Consider the following 25284-nt stretch of genomic DNA (forward strand, 5'->3'; position numbering starts at 1 on the left):
AGAATTGAACCTCTGGAATTCCTTCATTAAAACCTAACACCGTTCTATCTCATACTAATTTTAAATCATCTTTACATCCAAGCACTTGGCTCCCCTTTTGTTCTCTTGCAGTCTCTTTTGGCTCAGTATTTGTATTTTTTTGTCCCAAAAGATATTTGATTTTCTTTTGGATAAATGTCAACAAATAGGTTGATATTTATATTGTTGATGTACTACTCGTGAAGGTATGGCTGGTGATGTGCTAAGGATAGTGTTTCTGATGGGATGACAGTGTGTTGGAAGTGATATTACCAGTTGGGGTGATCATGGAGATGAAAGTTGGCAGTGAGGTATTTCCTTCGCTCCATAGATGCTGCTGAACCCACTGAGTTTCTCCAGCAATTTTGTGTACCTCCGATCTTCCAGCATCTGCAGTTCCTTCTTGAACAAAACAGTGAGGTATAGATGATGGCTGTGGTATTAATGCAGACGATTTTAGCCATGTTTGTGATTGTGTTTTTTGTAATGAAGGCAGTGGAACCAGTGATGGATGGAACTGTTGGCCATATGGATTGTGATATTGATATTGGTGTTGATAGTGGTATGGAGTCTTAGAGATAAACAGGATGAACACAGGTCCTTCGAGCCAACTCTTCGATGGCATGCTAAAGTACCTGCCTTAGCTTGTCCTGTGTTCCTGCATTTGGTGCATATCTCTTCCCTGCCCAACAACCTGTCTAGATGTATTTTAAATGTTGTAAGTGTACCAGTCTCTATCACTTCCTTTGTCAGCTTGTTTCATGTACACCCCCCCCACCATCATGTCAAGTCAAGTCAAGTATATTCGTCACATACACATACGAGATGTGCAGTCAAATGAAAAGTTGCAATGCTCGCGGACTTTGTGCAAAAAACAAACAAACAAACAAACTACAAACAGAATGGAGCAGAATCAGAGATTATTTTACATATTGGGGGAGGAATGGTAAAAGGAAAAAAACAGCAATTAAAAAAAAAAAAAAAAAAAAAAGAGGTCAGATCCCCTTTCCTCTCTCACCTTAAACCAACACCCTCTAGTTTTATACTTTCCTACTTTGGGATAAAGATAGCCCCATCTATGCCCCTTGAGATTTTTATACACCCCAGGGAACGCACAGTCACAGCCTATCCAGTCATTCCTCATAACACATCCTCCAGTCCCAGCAACATATTTCGTGAATCTTTGCTGCACCCTGTGTAACTTCATCACACTCTTCCTGTAGAACTGCTTATAATACCGCAAGTGCAGTCTGATGTGCAGCTGGGGTATGCTATTATACTTGCAGGTGAGACCAACAAAGGTGAGCGTTCCATCACCACCTTGTCTAGACTTGTTGCCACTTTCAGAGAACTACACTTAACTTATAAAACCACTGCCGCCTTCCCCCCTTCCCTGTACTTCATTTGGATGCACACTTTTCTCCCCCTCCATCTATCCCTCCACCTATATCCTTTCCTCCGGCTTCACAATTTGCTCCTCCTCCATCCTTATCTCACACCTTTTTTTTTTTTTTTCATCCCTAGCCTTTATCAAACCATCTACCTATCAAAAACTCCCTCAACCGTATCCGCCTATTACTTGCCAAACTTTGTCCTGCCCCTTCTCTCATCCAGCATTCTCGTCTCCCACCACAATCAGTCTGAAGGAGATTCACAACCTGAAACGCTCCCTAGCCATGTTCCTCAGAAATGCTGCCAGACCCGCTGGATTACTCCAGAATTGTGTGTCTTTTTTGCTTACACAGCTAGTGTCCCTGCCTTGCCATATATTGTGTATGCCCTGTTGTGCTTTAACCTCTCAAAATGCTTCGCTTCGCACTTGCCTGAGTTAAATTCCATCTGCCATCCCTTTGCCCGCTTTCCCAGTTGATCTAGATCCTGGTGTAATGTTAGACATCATTCTTCACTGTTCACTACACCACCAATTTCAGTGTCATTTGCAAATGTACTAATCATAGTATCCGCATCTTCATCCAGATTATTAATATATATGAAAATATGAAATTAATATATATGAAATTACAGTATATGAAATTAATATATATAAAAATATATATGAAAAAATAATGGGTGAACCAGCACTGATCCTTGTGGCACAACATTGGTTACAGGTCTCCAATGTGAAAACCAGCCCTCCACTACCACCCTCTGACTCCAACTACAAAGCTTTTTTTTCATCCATGTTTTCATTTTTTTTTAATTTTGTACAGCAGAGAGCATATTGACTGGTTGCTACGTGACCTGGTTCAGCAACTCGAATGCCCAGGAATAAAGAAGAGTGCTGCAAAAAGTGGTGAACAGTCCACCACAGGTACTAATCTCCTCGCCATCAAATGCTTCCACAAGAGTCGCTGCCTCAAAAAGGTAGTCATCATCATCAAAGAGCCACACTATCCTGGTCATGCTCTCATTTCATCCCTGCCATCGGGGTGAAGATATAGGAACCTGAAATTTGAAACATCCAGGTTCAGGAGCCGACTCTTCCCTACACCCATCAGGTTATTAAACACTACAACCTCCAAATACGCTCCGAACTGTATAGACTTGAGGATATTATTCTCGCACTATTATTGTCCTGTCTGTGGAATTCTCTGTCTCAGAGGGCGGTGGAGGCCGGTTCTCTGGATGCTTTCAAGAGAGAGCTAGATATGGCTCTTAAAAATAGGGGAGTCAGGGTATATGGGGAGAAGGCAGGAACGGGGTATTGATTTGGGGAAGATCAGCCATGATCACATTGAATGGCGGTGCTGGCTCGAAGGGCCGAATGGCCTACTCCTGCACCTGTGGAATTCTCTGCCACAGAAGGTAGTTGAGGCCAGTTTATTGGCTATATTTAAAAGGGGGTTAGAAGTGGCCCTTGTGGCTAAAGGGATCAGGGGGTATGGAGAGAAGGCAGGTACAGGATACTGAGTTGGATGATCAGCCATGATCATATTGAATGGCGGTGCAGGCTCGAAGGGCCGAATGGCCTACTCCTGCACCTATTTTCTATGTTTCTATGTTTCTAAAGTGAAATGAAGCTGAATTTTTAACTTAATTGATGAATTCACCTATCAGTATGGACAGTGATATGAGGGCTCAGTATTGATGTATCATCTGTATTGTGTCAGTAGGTATGCTATTCAATCTACTGATGGTCTCAGCACCAAGAGTTTAGGAAGGAGAAAAAGGCAACCACATTTCTGCTACTGATCATTATTCTGTAAATGAACCCAAGTACCACGGGTGAGAACAAAGCTATGATTATCTGTGATGGCTCGCCATGATAAAATACCAATTTTCCAATATTCAGAGTGCTGGCAGACATCTACACATTAATTTTTTTTCTGGTACAATAAGAAAATATGAATAATGCCATTAACATCACTTTACCAGCGATCAGTAATCTGATCCTACTCCAATCATCACTGCCACCAACATCAAGAACATCGCCATCATCAATCACCAACCACAGCAGGGTGCAGGGGTGGTGTTGCTGCCTTACAGTGCTTGCAGCGCCGGAGAACCGGGTTCGATCCCGACTGCGGGTGCTCTCTGTACGGAGTTTGCACGTTCCCCCCGTGACGGCGTGGGTTTTTCTCTGAGATTTTTGGTTTTCCTCCCACGCCAGATCAGATCCCGTCAAGTTGACTCGCATCAAATTTGAGAATAGAACGTTAGATCGTAAGTGTCAGTGATGCAGTTGAACAAAGGCATGAGAGGGGGAGCTGGCCAAGGTAGACTGGAATGGGATCCTAGGGGCTAGTGGAGTCAAGGGATATGGGGAGAAGGCAGGCACGGGTTATTGATAGGGGACGATCAGCCATGATCGCAATGAATGGCGGTGCTGGCTCGAAGGGCCGAATGGCCTCCTCCTCCACCTATTTTCTATGTTTCTATGTTGCAACTCCAAAGATGTACAGGTTAATTGGCTCAGTGTATGTGTAAATTGTTGGTGTGTGTGTGTAGGATTAGTGTTTAATGTGCAGGGATCGCTGGTAAGTACAAACTAGGGGGCCGAAGGGCCTGTTTACCACGCTGTATCTCTAAACTACAACAAAACATAACATACACTCACCACAACCAACAGCATCACCAATTCAGATCTAGTGTCATTACTACCAATTCCATCTCTACTACTTCCTAACAATACATTGTGCCATTGACTCACACATTGATAACCATCCATACGCTAATTGTGACTCCAGCACCTCCATCTCAATAATCATCTCTAGCACCATCGCTAATGCAATTGACATTTATCGTGGTTCTGACAGAGATCTTTGTTCTACTTGTCACTGGTACGAGGCAATGCAAGATGGGAGGATGGCTAATGTTGCAACTATATTTAAGAAGGGCTGCAAGGACCATCCTGAGATCTGCAGAGACCACTGAGTCCTAACATCACAGCTGGGAGAGTTACTGGAGGAGATTCCGAGAGACAGGATCTACCCAGCTGGCTGATTAGGGCTATGGCTTTCTGCATGGGAAATCATATTTCATGAATTTGATTGAGTTTTTGAAGAGGGGCAGGGAGCCAGATGTTGTCCATGTGGACTTAAGCAAGTTTGATAAAATCTTGCTTGGTTGGCTGGCCCGATGAGTTGGATCACATGAGATCCTAGATGAGCTAGCATGTCAGGAGTCAAGAGTGTTTTATTGTCATAAATCCTGAAACGGGAACAATTAAATTTTTATTTGCAACAGCACAACAGATATATGAACATTGTACTTTATAAAATCCATTATATATAGCAAAAATGTTCAGTATTCATATATATACATAAATCAATAGACAATAGACAATATAGAAACATAGAAAACAGGTGCAGGAGTAGGCCATTCGGCCCTTCGAGCCTGCACCGCCATTCAATATGATCATGGCTGATCATCCAACTCAGTATCCTGTACCTGCCTTCTCTCCATACCGCCTGATCCCTTTAGCCACAAGGGCCACATCTAACTCCCTCTTAAATATAGCTAATGAACTGTTACCTCAACTACCTTCTGTGGCAGAGAATTCCACAGATTCACCACTCTCTGTGTGAAAAAGGTTTTTCTCATCTCAGTCCTGAGAGAAACATTTTTCACGCAAGGAGTTACTAGCTGTAATGTTCTCTCATTCAATAAGATGAGACCATATTGAGTGGATTTAATGCACAATAAGTTATGTTGCAGTCAGTGGGATTGGTTTATCTCTAGCAGGGTTTGCTCTCTGAACATTTTAAACTGCTTCGCCTTTGCGTAAGTGGTCTTGTACCAAAACCCGTGTGCTCTCGGGTCAAATGCACTTCGACATTCCAAAGGAAAAAGCTAGAGGGATTTGTTTTATAAATTGAATTATTAAAAAAACAGCCTGCTACTTTATTCCTTCAGAGCCAGGAAGTGCCCATGTCACCACAGTTGCAATTTGTAGCTGTAACATGTAAATTATAATTCTAACCCAGAAATTACACTACATTTCCAAACTAACTATTCCTTATTGCTGCCTAGAACCATCTTGTGAAGAAACATAGAGCATTGGAAACATATCCACAGAATAACTTCAACTTTCTCCACATGCAAAAATAATGGGTGTCTGGTAATGCCCCTGTCCCACTTAGGAAACCTGAACGGAAAAACCTCTGGAGACTTTGCGCCCCACCCAAGGTTTCCGTGCGGTTCCCAGAGGTTGCAGGTAGTTGCCGGAGGTTGCAGGTAGTGGAAGCAGGTAGGGAGACTGACAAAAACCTCCGGGAACCTCCGGAAACCGCACAGTAAAACAAACAAGGAGTGGGACACCGTCTGCACAAGGACGGGCAAATTAAACTGTTTTTTATTTACAAGTCAATTATGCAGTACAAGACGAAATGCAGACAAGTCCGGACATTTCCTAACAATGTTCCCAAACTTCACCTGACTGAAATAGAAGAGCTTTTAAACTTCCCACATCGTTTTAGCCTTTTGACCTCTGTGCAGCAACATTGAATTAGTATAAATTAGCCCTAAATTATGATTAGTTCCTTGTTGTAGATTGGCATCCTCTGGGACTCAGATTTAGACGGCCCAAACACATTTCATTTCAGACTAAACATCTGTAGGAGACAGGATGGTGCCATCCTATCATTTTGGAACGGGATTTGAGGCTGCGCGGATTAAATAACAGCAGTTCTACCTTTGTCTGCTTCCCAGTACTCCTACAAACTGAGAGGGTTTCTGTAACATTCAGATTTGCATCTCGAAGGAATGCAGGGACAAGCATAGCGATGTGAAAATATACGCACCAGCTGATATCCTGGGGTTTTGTTCTTGCATTGCACAGTATAAATCTGAATTTCAAGACCAGAAACATCGAGATGATGGGAGACGTGTCATATCACTGCAAACATCCTCATTTCTCTAAACCAATTGGGAAAAGCCTGCAAACATTGCCTAGATACCCAGACTTCAAAGAATTCTTGGTGTTCCCTGCAACACCTAGATTAAGGTTCGTCGTGTGATTTCAAGCCTTTTAGTCCACAGAACCTCTATTCTTTTATTTTTGTGAATAAAGTGTCTGTTCGCACCGGAGGAGCCAATTTCAGTCTCCCGGAATTACCAGCTCTGTGTAATTTTGCCAGTTTCCAGCAAAGTATTGGGTTTCAGATACTTTTCATTTCATTTCACTTTTGTTTTTCTTCATTAAACTTTCATTTTAGCAGCCATTCTTTCCAGTATATTTTATGAAGGGGCTATATAGGGTTACGTGGCTGGAGAATAATTGGAATCAGGTTCAAGTTGCTCCGGTGAAATTCTTACTTTGTTCCACTGGAACCTGTTTGAAATGAGTCAGATTTACGATGAGGACAAATCACTGGCTTCACAAAAGGGACACTGTGATGTCAATGCAATCTTTCTAAATTTAATCAGCTTAATGTAAAACATAATGTAATATTGTGATATGTTCGCCAACCATTAGCAAGTTCAACTTGTGCAGGCCCTGCTGTAGTTATTAATTTCATCCCTTATACCTAACCAGTCTGAAGAAGGGTTACTCCAGCTTTTTGTGTCTATCTTCTTATTGTCTGAAATAACAGCAAAAGGATGCAGTTTGATAACTGTGATAGGTGTGTGTGTGTGTGTGTGTGTGTGTGTGTGTGTGTGTGTGTGTGTGTGTGTGTGTGTGTGTGTGTGTGTGCGGTGTGTGTGTGTGTGTGTGTGTGTGTGTGTGTTCCACAGAGAGTGGCGAGTCTGTGGAATTCTCTGCCTCAGAGGGTGGTAGAGGCAGGTTCTCTGGATGCTTTCAAGGGAGAGCTAGATAGGGCTCTTAAAGATAGCGGAATCAGGGGATATGGGGAGAAGGCAGGAACGGGGTACTGATTGGGGATGATCAGCCATGATCACATTGAATAGCGGTGCTGGCTCGAAGGGCCAAATGGCCTGCTCCTGCACATTGTCTATTGTCTGTTTAATGAGTCAGTTGACCATTTTATTGTATTTCATGGATATTAATCTTCTAGATCAGCCTACCATGAGAGACTTTGTCAAATGTGAAAATAGACAGCAAATGTTAGAAATCTGAAAATAAATAGAAAAAGCCAAAATTAAATACTTAGCAGGTCAAGCAGCCTCTGCGAAAAGAGAAATAGTTCATTAACATTTCAGGCTGAAGAACTTCTACATTTAAAAAAAATGTTGAGAAAATAATAGTGAAAGAATAGACTTTCACAGATGAAAAATTGACCTTCGTGCAAGCAAGATTATACAAAAGGCAAAAGCAACAACGATGAAAAATAGCAAATAATAATTTTACAATCAGGGATTGAACACAAAAACTGCTACATGGAAAGTTGAAAATGAAGTGAAATCAGAAAAAAAATTAATGGAGCAAGGAAATAAATAACAAAAAAAATATGGCTGAAACCCCAACAGCTTTTTTCCACGAGCTTCCTCTTGCACTGGTGTTTTATTCAATTCACATGTTTAATCGATAATGTTTTATTATTACTGTTTAATGTTTTATGGGTCATTCCTAACTGTCACTCTATGTCATGTTGTCACTTGCAAGCGGAGCGCCAAGGCAAATTCCTTGTATGTGTATATACTTGGCCGACAAACATTCATTCAGGAGAAAGACTATACACGATTACAATCAGGCCATCCTCATTGTACAGATACAGGATAAAGGGAATAACGGATAGTGCAACAAAAAGTCCAGTGACGTTTGATTAAATATAGTCTGTGGTCTCTAATGAGGTGGATGGTAGGTCTGGACTGGTCTCCGGTTGGTGATAGGATGGTTCAGTTGCCTGATATGAAACTGTCCCTGAATCTGGAGGAGTGCATTTTCACACTTCTGTACCTTTTGCCCGGTGGGAGAGAGGAGAAGAGGGAATGGCCAGAATGAGACTTGTCCTTGATTATGCTGGTTGCCAATGTAATTTCTGAGAATAGAAGACTGAAATCAAATCAACAGAAGCACCACTTCCTTAAGTAATTTTAAGACAAGGAAAATCCATTAATGTTATTGTGTTCATTTAATCAGTTTTAAGTTGAATTAATTTCAATTAATTGAATTAATATATTACCTGCACAATTAAATACTAAACAATGTCAGGGGGTGGGTTATTTGATGCTGACTACTAACAGGGAGGTTTTATGTGGCATTGACAAATAACAAATTTATCTGGCAACCATGAGAGCCAAGTACTTACATTTCAAGTGTATAGGGCATCAGGAATAATGAAAAGAATGCCTTGGGAATTTCTACAATAGTTCTCTGCAGGCAATAGGTTTTCAAGAGTTAAGAGTCAAGTCTGTTTATCTGTCATATGCACCGGATATGAACCAGAACAATGAAATTCTTTACGAAGAGTTGTAGAGTCTTTATTCTTTGGAGCGCAGAAGGTTAAGGGGGGACTTGATAGAGGTCTTTAAAATGATGAGAGGGATAGACAGAGTTGACGTGGATAAGCTTTTCCCATTGAGAGTAGGGAAGATTCAAACAAGAGGACGTGATTTGAGAATTAAGGGACAGAAGTTTAGGGGTAACATGAGGGGGAACTTCTTTACTCGGAGAGTGGTGGCTGTGTGGAATGAGCTCCCAGTGGAAGTGGTGGAGGCAGGTTCGATTTTATCATTTAAAAATAAATTGGATAGGTATGTGGACGGGAAAGGAATGGAGGGTTATGGTCTGAGTGCAGGTAGATGGGACTAGGGGGGAATAAGTGTTTGGCATGGACTAGAAGGGCCGAGATGGCCTGTTTCCGTGCTGTAATTGTTATATGGTTATATAACACACAGCACAGAAACAGGACATTTGGTCTATCGAGTCCATGCCGACTGAGATGGCCCATCCAAGTTAGTTCCCGCACATGGCCCTCTAAACCTCTCCTATCCATGAACCTGTCCAAATGTCTTGTAACTGTTGTTATTCTACCTGCCTCAACTACTTCTCAGGAAACTCGTTCCATATACCCATCACCCTCTGTGCAAAAATGTTGCCTCAGGTTCCTATTAAATCTTTCCCCTCTCACCTTAACCCTATGTTCTAGTTCTATTGTTCTTGAATTGCTATCCTAGGAAAAAATACGTTATGTATTCATTCTTTCTATTCCCCTCGTGACTTTATACATCAAGATGAAAAGATCACACTGGTGATGGTGTTGAAGTGACGTGCGATTTATGAAACTGGTACGCACCAGGAAACTAGCCAAAACTGACCTGTGACGTTGATACATTTTTAATATTCTCAGATGACAAGATTACTCAGAAGCTGGATTAACAATAACTCAAGCTCTTAATTACAGAATGGAACTCAGAGAGACTTAATTAGGTCACCAACAGAATGAGATAATTATCCACAAGTCTAATTTAATTAACAGTAATTCCGATTTTCTGCTAAGGAGCGACCTAATCCGCGAGTTAAGAAGAGTGCCGTCGACCTTCTTGCTCGAGGGCATTCGCCTGGAAAGCCTCGAGCTGGATCGAGTATCCGCGTTGAAACCGCGATCTGGATCGACCCACCGTACACGCACACGCACACGCACACGCACACAAACACACACATATCGCAAAGACGGGGGGCCAGGGAAAGCGGGGGGGACTGTCTGCGCTGTCTGAAATTCACACACGCAGAATGGGAAGAGGAAGGGGAGTGAAGGAGAAAGAGGGCATTGTAACGATGTCCTTTAGAGGAGAAGGAGGGAGAAGGAGGGAGAAGGAGAGAGAAGGAGGGAGAAGGAGAGAGAAGGAGGGAGAAGGAGAGAGAAGGAGGGAGAAGGAGAGAGAAGGAGGAGAGGGAGAGAGGGAGAGAGGGAGAGAGAAGGAGGGAGAGAGAGGGATTGGAGACACTTTTAAGAAGTATAATAAAGTTTAGCGGGCATTTTACCTACCGGTAGATCTTCCTTGATCCTGAAAACTCCAATGAGCCAATCAAAATGCTCGGTCACCGAATGAGATTGCCTACAGCTGCCCTCGACTGCCTGTAACTAAATAGCGACCCCACTCCACTGCACTACGAGTCAAAAAGACCCATGCCAACCAGATTTTACTCACGGAAAATTTTTCAACACGCTAAAAAAGTTTCTGCGACCTAGCTGAGGCCACGAGTATTCGGGAACTTACCTCGAGCATGAAGGATAGTTCCAGTGACCTCAAAGGACATCCTAGGACCACGTGTCAACCATGCTGCGAGTTTGAAGGACGAAGATACTTAATTCCTTGACTGATGAAGACCAGTGTGTGCCAAAAGCCTTCTTCGCCACTCTATCTATCAGCAACATCAATTTTAGATACTTCCACGTACTTGTACATCTGAATTGTTCCAATCCACAAAGCTCCGCACGGCCCTACCACTCACTGTAAAAATCCCATCCTGGTTTGACTTCTCGGAAGCCAAAAGCTCACATTTATCTGAATTAAACTCAACGAGCCATTCCTCAGCCCACTTGCACAGCCGATTAAGATTTTGCAGTAATTGCTGATTAGCCACCCCCAGTGTCTACAACACCAGATATTTTAATGGCCTCTGCAAACTTAAGGGCCCGTCCCACGAGCTAACGTGGTCGCTTGAGCCGCGGGGCCGGTCCCACTTCGATCGCCAGAGCCGTATGAAGTTGTGCGTAGCTGGTCTATATCTATGGCCCTGCCATCGTCAACGATCTTGGTTTTTTCTTCAACAAACTCAAATCAACTTCAAACTTCCAAAATTCTTAAGGGGTTGGACAGGCTAGATGCACGAAGATTGTTCCCGATGTTGGGGAAGTCCAGGACAAGGGGTCACAGTCTGAGGATAAGGGGGAAATCCTTTAGGACCGAGATGAGAAAAACATTTTTCACACGGAGAGTGGTGAATCTCTGGAACTCTCTGCTACAGAAGGTAGTTGAGGCCAGTTCATTGGCTATATGTAAGAGGGAGTTAGATGTGGCCCTTGTGGCTAAAGGGATCAGGGGGTATGGAGAGAAGGCAGGTACGGGATACTGAGTTGGATGATCAGCCATGATCGTATTGAATGGCGGTGCAGGCTCGAAGGGCCGAATGGCCTACTCCTGCACCTAATTTCTATTTTATATGTTTCATGAGACACGATCTGCCACTTTGTAGCCCATCTCAAACAGAGGCACAACACCAGTCAGCCTCAACACTTCCTGTGCCTCACACACGTCTAACAATGATTCATGTAATTCAACCAAGACTCCTGCAATTTCTTCTCTAGCTTCCCACAATGTCCTTGTATATATCTGATCATGCCCAGGAGATTTATCTACTTTCATAAGCCTTAGGCATACTGGTATCATTAACGGTGTAGACATGGTGGGCCGAAAGGCCTGTTTCTGTTTTGGACTACTCTCCATTCTAATAAACAGGATGCGTTATTATGTTTTATTACTTTGACTACAAGTGACTCCAGTTACAATGGTAAAAAATATATATCCTATCCATTCAAAATTAATCTATTTTTACAACCAGTGACAGATTTATTTGTTCTAACTTGTTTTCAATGCAGTTAGTTTTGAGCAATATAATTTGAAGAATATTGTATATATCTCCGGATGTCATTATTGTTACAGAGGCTACATGACTACATGTCTTTAAATAAACAGAATCATGTATAATTATGAATTGTTCGAAAGCCAACATGCAGTTTGAGACCTGTTAATAAACTGCGGTAAATCTTTGTTGAATTAAGCAACTTTCGCCAATGTTTTTATTGTATATTTCAAATGAAGCAGAAGTTAATATTCGGAAAGGAAAGCACAATGCAAAATGATGAAATGGCTCATTTGTTGCAGTCCAATAATCCTGAATAAAGTATGTGACCAGACAGAGGGTTAAATCTGCACTATTGCGATTTTGGATTTTGTAATGAGGTCCCTGGGAGAAAGGGAATCAAATGAATGACTTCACTTCCTCGTATACATAGCCAAACTTATCCTGCTGAGCTACTATAGGAGCCCATATAATTTAAATTTACAGTACCAGACTTTAAGTAGTGGAAAACTTTTGGAAAATAATTTTTCTGAAAAATATTGTGAACATTTATTATACTTACTCTTTTAAAAGTCTCTGAGTGCATTTACTCCTGCTAAAAAAGAAATAAGCCTCTCGCATAGCTCTGGTGTCATTCCTCAATTCTGTTCAAATATTTTAATAACCTGCTGCAAATCGAACCTGATCTGGTTTACAAATGTTAAGTGATTTGGAAGGTTACTTGAGTTCCTTCTGTAGCGCTGAACCGTACAAGCTTGGATTTCTCCTGACTCAGGAATTGGTGAAATTAATAAATTATAGTCTAACTAGAAACCAGAAAAATAAGTCACTTGCCTTTTATGGCTCAATTCACTTCACAGCCAATGGAGTACTTTTGAAATGAAATGACTATTGTAAAATGCAGCATACACAGGAGTCAACGTAAATGCAACTAGGTCCCAGATGCACAGGAAGGAGATAATTACCAGGTAATCATAAGATGATAAGAGCTATGAGCAGAATTAGGCCATTTGGTCCATCAAGTCTACTCCGCCATTCAATCATGGCTGATCTATCTCTTCCTCCTAGCCCCAGTCTCCTGCCTTCTCCCCATAACCGCTGACACCCATAATCTGTAGGACGATTTTTTCATTGACTTTTAAGCACCACGTGTGACTTTGTTCTTCAAATTGTTTGCATTGTTTTGGGGAGAATTCACCAGCTGCCAAACTGATGAGTTACGCATTCAGAAGAATTCTCAGACATTTATTGATGATCATGTCAATCAAACATACAATGCTTTTGACGCTGGAAGATATTTAATTCAACCAATGCATTCTCTTAAACTTGCATGGCTCTGCAAAGTGTCAGCAGCAGGACCAATCTCCATTGCAACTTTTTAAATAGATTATTGCGTACGTGTTAATCAGTTAGTGATTTATTCTGACCATTGCAACAAGTATTTGGTGAGTTCAAGATTCAAAACGTTGAGGCACAGGTTGACATCAAACCTTTTGCAGACACCATTTGTTCCCATGCAAAGATCCGTATATGGGGAATCACCCTGGAACCGCTAATGTCCGGAAGAATGAACAAAGGACACACAAAAAGGAACACATTTCTGAAAGGAGAGAGAGAGCCAATGTGGATGGTCCTGACTATTTAAATTGCTCCGAAAATCACAAGGCACCGCATTGAGAAATTCTATACATTAGTCATGACATTTTCACTGATATTTCCATTAATTGGATTAAAAGGGGCAGTTAGAGTGGGGCAATGTCATTCAACACCTTGTAATATACTTCTTAACTTCTATTAGTCTGGAATTGTGAGACTAGTATGAAACCCGTGTACAAATGCATATTTTGCACTCACTATGATTCAGGCCACCAATGAGTGTCTTTCAGATGGACTGAGAGAACGTCTTCACCGTCCTTCTGCAGTTGTACAGAGCCCTAGTGAGACCACACCTGGAGTATTGTGTAAACAGTTTTGGTCCCCTAATTTGTGGAAGGACATTCTTGCTATTGAGGGAGTGCAGCGTAGTTTCACGAGGTTAATTCCCGGGATGGCGGGACTGTCATATGCTGCGAGAATGGAGCAGCTGGGCTTGTACACTCTGGAGTTTAGAAGGATGAGAGGGCATCTCATTGAAACATATAAGATTGTTAACGGCTTGGACGCGCTAGAGGCAGGAAACATGTTCCCGATGTTGGGGGAGTCCAGAACCAGGGGCCACAGTTTAAGAATAAGGAGTAAGCCATGTAGAATGGAGAAACACTTTTATTCACAGAGAGTGGTGAGTGTGGAATTCTCTGCCTCAGAGGGCGGTGGAGGCAGGTTCTCTGGATGCTTTCAAGAGAGAGCTAGATAGGGCTCTTAAAAATATCGGAGTCAGGGGATATGGGGAGGTCAGGAATGGGGGTACTGATTGGGGATGATCAGCCATGATCACATTGAATGGCGGTGCTGGCTCGAAGGGCCAAATGGCCTACTCCTGCACCTATTGTCTATTGTCTATTGTCCGTGTTGTTGTGAAGGAGCTATGATGCTGCATTTGACAAAATGGATGTCCAGTTAACCTTCTGGGTGCAGCACAGCTTAGTGAGCAGGAGACTCCAGCCCTTTCCACTATCTGCCATTGACCTTTGCAACTCCCTCTGCCCATGATGCTTAGTTCATAACCAACACAATATTGGTGCACCACCTAGATGAGAAGAACTTTTTTCACACAGAGAGTAGTGGATCTCTGGAACTCTCTGCCACAGAGGGTAGTCGAGGCCAGTTCATTGGCTATATTTAAGAGGGAGTTAGATGTGGCCCTTGTGGCTAAAGGATACTGATTTGGAGAGAAGGAAGGAACAGGATACTGATTTGGATGATCAGCCATGATCATATTGAATGGCGGTGCAGGCTCGAAGGGCCGAAAAGCATACTCCTGCACCTAATTTCTATGTTTCTATGTTTCTAATACATATTCCAAAATAAATTTACTTAACAGAATTAAATGCAATATTTTAAATTAATCATTCATTTTAATTATTTTTCTACCTCTTTCACAAGCCCTACCTTCAAGGTTCATTTTTAACTTAAAAAAATTAATAATTGGAAAACATAGAAGGAGGCCATTTAACTTAGTGAGTTTAGGCCAGTTCTCCGAACAGTCACGTCAATCTTATTCCCCACTTATTAACCTATTCTCTATCATAAGCACTTTAACTCCTGATTTTCCAGCCACACACATGCACAGGGAGGAATTCACCGGTAGTCCAGAGTCCCCAGGGGAAACTCTAGCAGAGAGAACATGCAAACTCCATATGAACAGTATCTGAGATCAAGATTAAAACCGAATTGCTGGAGTTGAGTGATACCAGTTTTAACTAACGTGACATTCATCCTCACAATTTTTTAATTATTAATTTAATATGTTACAATTTTTTTTAAGTGTATAGGGCAACAGGTATGTTCTTGATACCATGTTAATAATCTGCTATTGATATGATATTGATGTAGTTTTGTTTTGTTTATTGTCACTTATTGTTTTGAGGTAAAATGAAAAGCTTTTGTTGCGTGCTAACCAGTCAGCAGAAAGACAATGCATGATTCCAATCGAGCCATCTACTGTGTGTAGAAATGATAAGGAATAACATTTAGTTTAGGGGAAAACGTTCAGGATAAGGGAATAATGTTTAGATAAGGGAATACCATTTAGGATAAGGGAATAATGTTTAGATAAGGGAATAACGTCTAGACTGAGGGAATAACATTGTATTGATATTAAAGATATCCACAAAATTCTGGAGTAACTCAGCAAGACAGGCAGCATCACTGGAGAGAAGGAATGGGTGATGTTTCGGGACGAGACCCTTCTTTAGATCCTTTATATTGATATTCTCTGATATTATCAGTAGACCTGTTCCATAGCTTATATTTATCATAATGAGATTGACTATAAAGGTTTTAGAAAAACTAGAAGATCATGAAAAAGCCTAACATCTTTCTGATAAGGTGGGTAAGCAGTGGACAGTTTCAGCCCAATCTCACAAACCTCCATATAACCATATAACCATATAACAATTACAGCACGGAAACAGGCCATCTCGGCCCTACAAGTCCGTGCCAAACAACTTTTTTTCCCTTAGTCCCACCTGCCTGCACTCATACCATAACCCTCCATTCCCTTCTCATCCATATGCCTATCCAAATTATTTTTAAATTATACCAACGAACCTGCCTCCACCACTTCCATTGGAAGCTCATTCCACACCGCTACCACTCTCTGAGTAAAGAAGTTCCCCCTCATATTACCCCTAAATCCATATTTCTGGATATCTGGCACATTCCAATTCAATGGAATGGGGGTGTTCAATATATGATTGGGGTGTTGGTACTGAACACAGTTATGAGAAAAAGCATAAAAAATAGAAATAGGTTCAATGTTGTCACCAACATCTAGAGGCAATTGTGAAGGAAGTCCGCAAACCTGTAAAATTCAGCTAAATAGATGGCCAAAGTCTGCTTCCAGCAAAGTATTTCCTCTCACCCTGTTGCCTACTAACTGCTGCTCATGTAAACACTGAGATAGCCTCACAATGAACTGCCGAAGATATATACTCATCCTAATCACAGCGCTACTTGTAGTTGCAGTTTAAATATGTGACTTTTGTCAATGTTGTAGATTTCGAGCTGTTCAGAAACAATTCCTAGATGCTGGTCTCTATGGGCACAATTACTGTGTTGTCTATACTCACAGCACAGTCCCGTTTATTATAGGCTGAGCAAGAGTAGAATAAACTGCACAGGAGAGGACAAGGACATTCACGTAACCAACATTTGTAAATGAGTAGGTAGACCAAAATGCTGGAGAAACTCAGCGGGTGCAGCAGCATCTATGGAGTGAAGGAAAAAGGCAATATTCGGGCCAAAACCCTTCTTCAGACTGATGGGAGGTGGGGGGGGAGGCTGGGAGAAGAAAGGAAAAAGGAGGAGGAGGAGCCCGAGGGCTGAAGGAAGGGGAGGAGACAGCAAGGGCTAACAGGATTGTGAGAATTCAATGTTCATGCCACAAGGATGCAGACTGCCCAAGCGGAATATGAGGTGCTGTTCTTGTGCAAAGCCGTTGATGGAGAGAAAATGAAAAGGAGTGCATGAGAGAGAATTTTAAAGCTAACAAGCTTATAGTATTACCGTTTTTTGAATGTTATTTCCTCTTTGTGTATATACCTAGCCAAATAGACGGAATTGGGTTGTACACAGGCACAGGCGATAAACCCGTGGTCTCAAAGTACCGGAGACTCAAGTTCAATCTTGTCCTCTGGTGCTGTCTATGTGGAGTTTGCACGTTCTCCCTGTGACTGCGTGGGACTCCTCCAGGTGCTCCAGTTTCCTCCCATATCCCAAAGACGTGCAGGTTTATAGGTTAATTGGTCTCAGTAGATTGCTCCCAGTGTGTAGAGAGTGAATGAGAAAGTGAGATAGATTGGAACTAGTGTGATCGGGTGATCGATGGTCAGTGGAGACTCGTTGGGCCGAAGGGCCTGTTTCCATGCTGTATCTGCCTATTCAACTCAATTCAATATTTTCAGGGCAGATGGTAAATTGCCATTTCATGATTAATGGAATGAGCATCCCTACATATGACATTCATAGAAACATAGGAACATAGACAATAGGTGCAGGAGTAGGCCATTCAACCCTTCGAGCCTGCACTGCCATTCAATATGATCATGGCTGATCATCCAACTCAGTATCCTGTACCTGCCTTCTCTCCATACCCCCTGATCCCTCTAACCACAAGGGCCACATCTAACTCCCTCTTAAATATAGCCAATGAACTGGCCTCAACTAGCTTCTGTGGCAGAGAATTCCACAGATTCACCACTCTCTGTGTGAAAAATGTTTTTCTCATCTCGGTCCTAAAAGACTTCCCCCTTATCCTTAAACTGTGACCCCTTGTCCTGGACTTCCCCAAACATCGGGAACAATCTTCCTGCATCTAACCTGTCCAACCCTTTAAGAATTTTGTAAGTTTCTATAAGATCCCCCCTCAATCTTCTAAATTCTAGCGAGTACAAGCCGAGTCTATCCAGTCTTTCTTCATATGAAAGTCCTGCCATCCCAGGAATCAGTCTGGAGAACCTTCTCCGTACTCCCTCTATGGCAAGAATGTCTTTCCTCAGATTAGGAGACCAAAACTGCACACAATACTCCAGGTGTGGTCTCACCAAGACCCTTGTACAACTGCAGTAGAACCTCTGCGCTCCTATACTCAAATCCTTTTGCTATGAATGCTAACATACCATTCACTTTCTTCACTGCCTGCTGCACCTGCATGCCTACTTTCAATGACATTCACACCGACATCCCTGGAATCAACTGGATTAAATAGCAAAACATGGGCCAAACAAGGCATGTAATCAGTATCTACACATGACTCCTATTCTCTATTATCCCCGCAGCTGGCAAAAGGGCAGCCAAAGTGACCCTCTGGCCATAAATCATTATTCTGTCCTTTTATTCTTTCCTTTGTCTGCAAGTATTACCTCCTCAAACCTGCGCTTGCTTAGACTTTATTCATCTCCATCAATTTCTGTTACGACTGTAGTGAATCAAAATGAAATGGTAGATTTATTTCTCTCAGCATTGCTTATCATGTTGGATGTTTTCATTATTTTATTTCAGTTTTGATTTTTATTGACCCATTGGATTTTGCTTTTACTTTTCCGGTGATCTCGTGGTCATGAAGGATTTCGGCACATTGGCCTTTGTCAGTCAGGGTATTGAGAATAGAAGGGTTTCGGCCCGAAACGTTCCCTGTTTCCTCCGCTCCATAGATGCTGCTGCACCCGCTGAGTTTCTCCAGCAATTTTGTCTACCTATTGAGAATAGAAGTCAGAAGGTTATGTTCGGCTTGTACTCGCTAGAATTTCGAAGATTGAGGGGGGATCTTATAGAGACTTACAAAATTCTTAAGGGGTTGGACAGGCTAGATGCAGGAAGATTGTTCCCGATGTTGGGGAAGTCCAGAACAAGGAGTCACAGTTTAAGGATAAGGGGGAAATCTTTTAGGGACGAGATGAGAAAAACATTTTTCACAAAAAGAGAGTGGTGAATCTCTGGAATTCTCTGCCACAGAAGGTAGTTGAGGCCAGTTCATTGGCTATATTCAAGAGGGAGTTAGATGTGGGTCTTGTGGCTAAAGGGATCAGGGGGTATGGAGAGAAGGTAGGTACAGGATACTGAGTTGGATGATCAGCCATGATCATATTGAATGGCGGTGCAGGCTCGAAGGGCCGAATGGCCTACTCTTGCACCTATTTTTTATGCTTTGATGTTTCTATGTTACAGTTGTATCAGACATTGGTGAGGTCATATTTGGAGTATGGTTTTCAGTTTTTGACCCCCTGTTATAGGTAAGATGTTAGAAAGGTTCCAGAGATGGGTTCAGAGAAGATTTACCACAGTGTGCCAGAACACGAGGGGCTGAGCTAAAGAGAGAGACTTTATTCCTTGGGGCACAGGAGTATGAGCGGTGATCTTATAAAGTTGTTTAAGATCACGAGGGAATAGATCGGGTATATGCGCAGAGTATTTACATTCAATGCTCACACTGTTTATTAACTGAGACTACATTCAAGCGAAAATCACACTGAATCATCCTCGCCATTTTAAAAATCTTAACAACAACTGTTCTTCCTGAGAACATTGAAAAAGACTGGTCTGCCCCAACAGCTGCTGACAACCTTCTACCGCTGCACCACAGAGAGCATCCTAACATATGGCATCTCTGTGTGGTATCTCAGCTGCATGGAGGTGGAGAGGAGAGCTCTTCAGCGCATCGTCCACAGAGGGCATCTACTACACACGGTGCCTCAGGAAGGCCGTCAGCATTCACAAAGACACCTCACACCGTTGCAACTGTCTCCCTCGGATGGTCACGTTGCATATTGACCCGGCACAGACCTATTTGCACTTTAAACTGTTTTACTGGGGGGGGGGGTTAATCTTGTTTCTCTGGGTATCTAAATTTTATTAGTTGATTAAGTTATGACATCGGATGGAAGAGAGAGTCAATTTAATTGTCATTTGGACCCCTGGAGGTCCAAACGAAATGCCGTTTCTGCAGCCATACATTACACACAAATAAACCCCAGACACAACATAATTACATTTAACATAAACATCCATCACATGGCTGTGATGGAAGGCCAAATAAACTTTTCTCTCCACTGCACTCCCCCCCCCCCCCCGATGTCAGAGTCAAAGTCATAGCCCCCGGCTGGCGATGGCGATTGTCCCGCGGCCATTAAAGCCACGCCGGGTGGTGCGAGGTCGCACACCGGGTCTTGATGTTGGAGCCCCCGGTGTGCGCTCGCAGAGTCCGCGGCCATTCCAGCCGCGCGGGGCAGTGGTGTAGGCCCCGCTCCAGGAGCTCTTCGACCCCGCAACTCGGGCGGGAGAAGTCGCCGCCGCAGAAGCCCCGAAAAGCGGTCTCCCTCCAGGGAGCCGTGGGCTCCCGGCGCCGTCGTCCACAGAGCTGTAGAGAGCCTCCGACTCTCCGGCAGCAGCAGCAGCAGCAGCAGCAGCAGCAACAGCAACAGCACCAGCAGCAGCAGCGCTCCTCCACCGCTCCGGACTCGGCCAGCTCCGCGACGTCAACGGTCAGTCGACACCTGAGTCCCCGGTCTCTTCCTGTTGGAGGCCGCTCCTCGTTGCGGCCTCAACGACGACTGAGACCCGACGAGAAAAAGGTCGGGTCTCCAGTGCAGGGAGAGATTCAAAAAGTTTTCCCCCCCCCTCCCCCCCCGCCCCCACCCCCCCCACACACACACCCCAACATAAAATAACAAAAACTACATAAAAACACAGACAAAAATAATAAAAACGCGGACAGGCTGCAGAGGCCGCTGCTGGCCAGAGCCGCGCCGCTTACCGGAAAGTGCATACCAAATCTCGTTGTACCTATGTACAATGACAATAACATATATTATTATAATATTATTATCATATTATAACTCTTTGCTTCTTAACTCCCTTTCTTCTGATCTTAATCTGCTTGCTTATCTGTTATATTTCACTTTAAGTATTACAGACCTCAAACACAAGATGGAAATGTGTCCTAAATGGCAACAGAAAATGGGGATTGTTCAGTAAATGACTCACTAACTCTGTTCCCTTTATGCGATGGCCAAGGCAAATTTTTAAACCCATAATTATTTGATGCTGATTAGCCTGTTGTTTATTTCCAGACTTTCATTCTATTTTTCCATTCTCAAAATCAAACAAAAGAGCATCGCAACACACCACACCCAATGTCACTGTTTTGGATGCGATGATGGAATACTTGCAATGCTTGGAGGAACTAACAACGCACGACATTAGTAAACTGGTGAATTGCTCTGTGTGTGTGTCAATTTACCCCAAAATATTGCACATTTACTCGATTATTTTTAAATGATTCTTCTTATTAAGCAGTGAAGAAATTGAGCGATAATTCAGATTCTTATAAACACAGGAATATAACTATTATTACTGGAGTAACATGTTCCTAGCATTGGATGTGAAAATGTTGCAACCCCTCTGTAGCTGCAGTACCTGTGTTATATACCTCTATTTCAAAACATTTTCTTATTTGTACCAAAATTGTGTACTAAACCTGGTTTTGGAAAATAAACCATCCAAGACCTCAAGAAATTGCAGAGTTGGGGACATAGTCCAGACCATCACACAAAACCAACCTCCGTTCCATTGACTCCTTCGACAATGAAGGACTAGTCTCACCGGTCACTCCCTCTTCTCCTCTCTCCCATCAGGCAAGAGGTACAGAATGTTGACAATGTTTACCTCCAGAGTCATGAACAATTTCTTCCCATCAGGCCACTGAACCGTCCTCTCATCAGCTGGAGTGCGGTCCTGACCTCCCATCTACCTCATTGGAGACCGTTGAACTATCTTTAATGGGACTTTATCAGACGTCAACGTTACAGTATGTTAATGTTACAGTTGCACTGTATGTTGTATCTTTTATCCTTTGTCTGTGGACGGCTTGATCGCATTCACGTACAGTCTTTTCTCTGACTGGATAGCGCGCAAACAAATGCTTTTTACTGTGCCTTGACCCACGTGACAATAAGATAGATAGATAGATAGATAGATAGATAGATAGATAGATAGATAGATAGATAGATAGATAGATAGATAGATAGATAGATAGATAGATAGATAGATAGATATGCCATTTATTGTCACTATACATGTACAATGAGATTAAAAGCAGCTCGTACTCAGTGCATACATATAATTTAGTACAAAAAACAAGAAACAAAAAACATAAACAAAAGGGAGAGGGGGGGGATAGGTGCACAATTCTGCGGCGCTATATACATATCTATAAAGGCAAAATGGTGAAGGATGAATAGGCAGTATTCTTAGGCAGATGTTTAAAGATTATATTAAATATTTAAAATGTTTTTAAAAAATGTTAAAAATTACAGTTACAATACACATTACAGTTCCAAATTTCAGTATGTGGATATGATAGATGGAAGTCCGGGTGTTGGGCTGTGAAGTCAATGCATGTGTGAATTAAGAGTAGTAATGACTTTCGGAAAACAACTATTCCTGAGTCTATTTATATGTATAATGTGTATAATACACTAAATTAAAAAAATAAGGGGGTTAGAGTATGAATGTAAAAAAAGTAGTAAATGAAAAAGTAATTACCATGTAAACGGAGAAATATAATCATGAATATCGGTAGAGGCAGAGTCATTATTTGATTCATGTAGTGGTCTATTGGTGCTGTGAATAGTGTAGCCGTATGTTAAATGACAATACTAGAATGTACAATGGGTTTAAGAAGTATTTTTTTCTAAGAGGCAGCAAGACCTAAGCAAAACAGTTTAGGTCAAGTTAATTCTGCACAGAAGCTGGTTAATACCACAAAATTGATCAATGCACACTTAAACTGGCCAGCATACACAGAAAAGATGCAAAAATATTACATGGCAAACTGAAAATTCACACCTAAACCTCCTTTTTAACTGCCTCGTTAATTAAAAGTATAGTATTTACTCAAGATGCTCTTCAGGTCTTGCAGCATAGTTAGTTGTTAAAGGCTTGGACACACTAGAGGCAAGAAACATGTTCCCAATGTTGGGGGAGTCCAGAACCAGGGGCCACACAGTTTAAGAACAAGGAGTAAGCCACTTAGAACAGAGACGAGGAAACACTTTTTCTCACAGAGAGTGGTGAGTCTGTGGAATTCTCTGCCTCAGAGGGCGGTGCAGGCAGGTTCTCTGGATGCTTTCAAGAGAGAACTAGATAGGGCTCTTAAAAATAGCGGAGTCAGGGGATATGGGGAGAAGGCAGGAATGGGGTACTGATTGGGGATCACATTGAATTAGCGAGTTTAGAAGAGTTTGAAAAATGACATGTTGAAGACCTCCTTCGACTATGTAGAAGACCTCCTTCGACTATTTTGAAGACCAGCCGACTAGCTTTTACTAGCTACGACTAACTTCGGAAAAATTGGACACCGATTAGTGGAGCTTGAGGACAACCTCCTTTGATCTCCTTTGACCTCCCTTCGACTACCCTCGATTACTTATGCTAATAATATGGCTCATTTATTTGCATCCAATTATTTTGTGTACCTTGGATTCAGTTAAGAAACCATAAGGAGGTATATTTCTTCTCAGACAACGGTCGTTTAATTTAAAACTACAGGAGTGAAAATTCCTCCTTTAACAAAAATATTGGTCTCTATTTTACGATCGTGCCGATTTTGGGTGTGGAATTATGGGCAGACGGAATTTCAACATCATCCTGCCAACTATGCTAATGCCGTTGGAATTCTATTCACAAGATGTGGCATTGTGCCTTGGTTGGACCTGTGGGTTGATGGATATAGTCTATGTGGGTCTGAGTCAGAGTATTTTTCTTGTGTTTGATTAGAAAGTAAACTTTAGCATCTCATAGATAAGGAATCGTGAATCTACAGAACCCCTAACTTTATTTGTGTCATTTGTAACCGGACATCTTCAAACTCAAGTTAAGAACCTCAAATCTCCCAAAGACATGTGTTTTTTTAATGTCTCCTGCCCTCTCCCCTCCAAATAAACTATTCGAGTTATATTCGAGTTATTATAAGCTGAAAAATAATAATTCAGTAACATTAAACTACCCACTATTTCACCCAGCAGAATTACATTTTTTGGCACTAGCGCATGAAATTGTAGCTTCATAACGCACGTGGGTAAAATTCAACTAGTCATTATATTGGTGCTGATGCCAAGAACTCTTTTGCGATCGCAGTTTATGTTAAATGCTTTAAAACTTTAGCTCCTTTAAGATAGATCTAGATAAAGCCATCCCACATTTTAAAATCTAACCACGTTTTGAAACAATCAATTATGCATGTTTGTGTTCCATTTCTTCTCACCTTCCTCCCTTTTATTCAAGGTAGCAGCTGTGTTGATAAGTGAAATGTTCCAGTCCTGTGTCCAAAATGGCCACCTTCCATGCTGATCTCAACTCAACAGTAGCAACAGGGCCTTTTATGTTGGTAAGGCCAGTCTCACCTAATGTCCAGTGAGGTCAGTGGACACCAATGAATTATTTTTAACCCCTTCTCCAAGGGTATTAACGATGATTGATAGATTGATAGGGGGAGATGCAGCGAGACCTGGGTGTCATGGTACACCAGTCATTGAAGGTAGGCATGCAGGTGCAGCAGGCAGTAAAGAAAGCGAATGGTATGTTGGCTTTCATAGCAAAAGGATTTGAGTATAGGAGCAGGGAGGTTCTACTGCAGTTGTACAGGGTCTTGGTGAGACCACACTTGGAGTATTGCGTACAGTTTTGGTCTCCAAATCTGAGGAAGGACAGTATTGCCATATAGGGAGTGCAGAGAAGGTTCACCAGACTGATTCCCAGGATGTCAGGACTGTCTTATGAAGAAAGACTGGATAGACTTGGTTTATACTCTCTAGAATTTAGGAGATTGAGAGGGGATCTTATAGAAACTTACAAAATTCTTAAGGGGTTCGACAGGCTAGATGCAGGAAGATTGTTCCCGATGTTGGGGAAGTCCAGGACAAGGGGTCACAGCTTAAGGATAAGGGGGAAATCCTTTAAAACCGAGATGAGAAGAACTTTTATCACACAGAGAGTGTTGAATCTATGGAACTCTCTGCCACAGAGGGTAGTTGAGGCCAGTTCATTGGCTATATTTAAGAGGGAGTTAGATGTGGCCCTTGTGGCTAAGGGGATCAGGGGGTATCGAGAGAAGGCAGGTACGGGATACTGAGTTGGATGATCAGCCATGATCATATTGAATGGCGGTGCAGGCTCGAAGG

Source organism: Leucoraja erinacea, chromosome 1, assembly GCF_028641065.1.
Source record: "Leucoraja erinacea ecotype New England chromosome 1, Leri_hhj_1, whole genome shotgun sequence".
NCBI lineage: Eukaryota > Metazoa > Chordata > Chondrichthyes > Rajiformes > Rajidae > Leucoraja > Leucoraja erinaceus.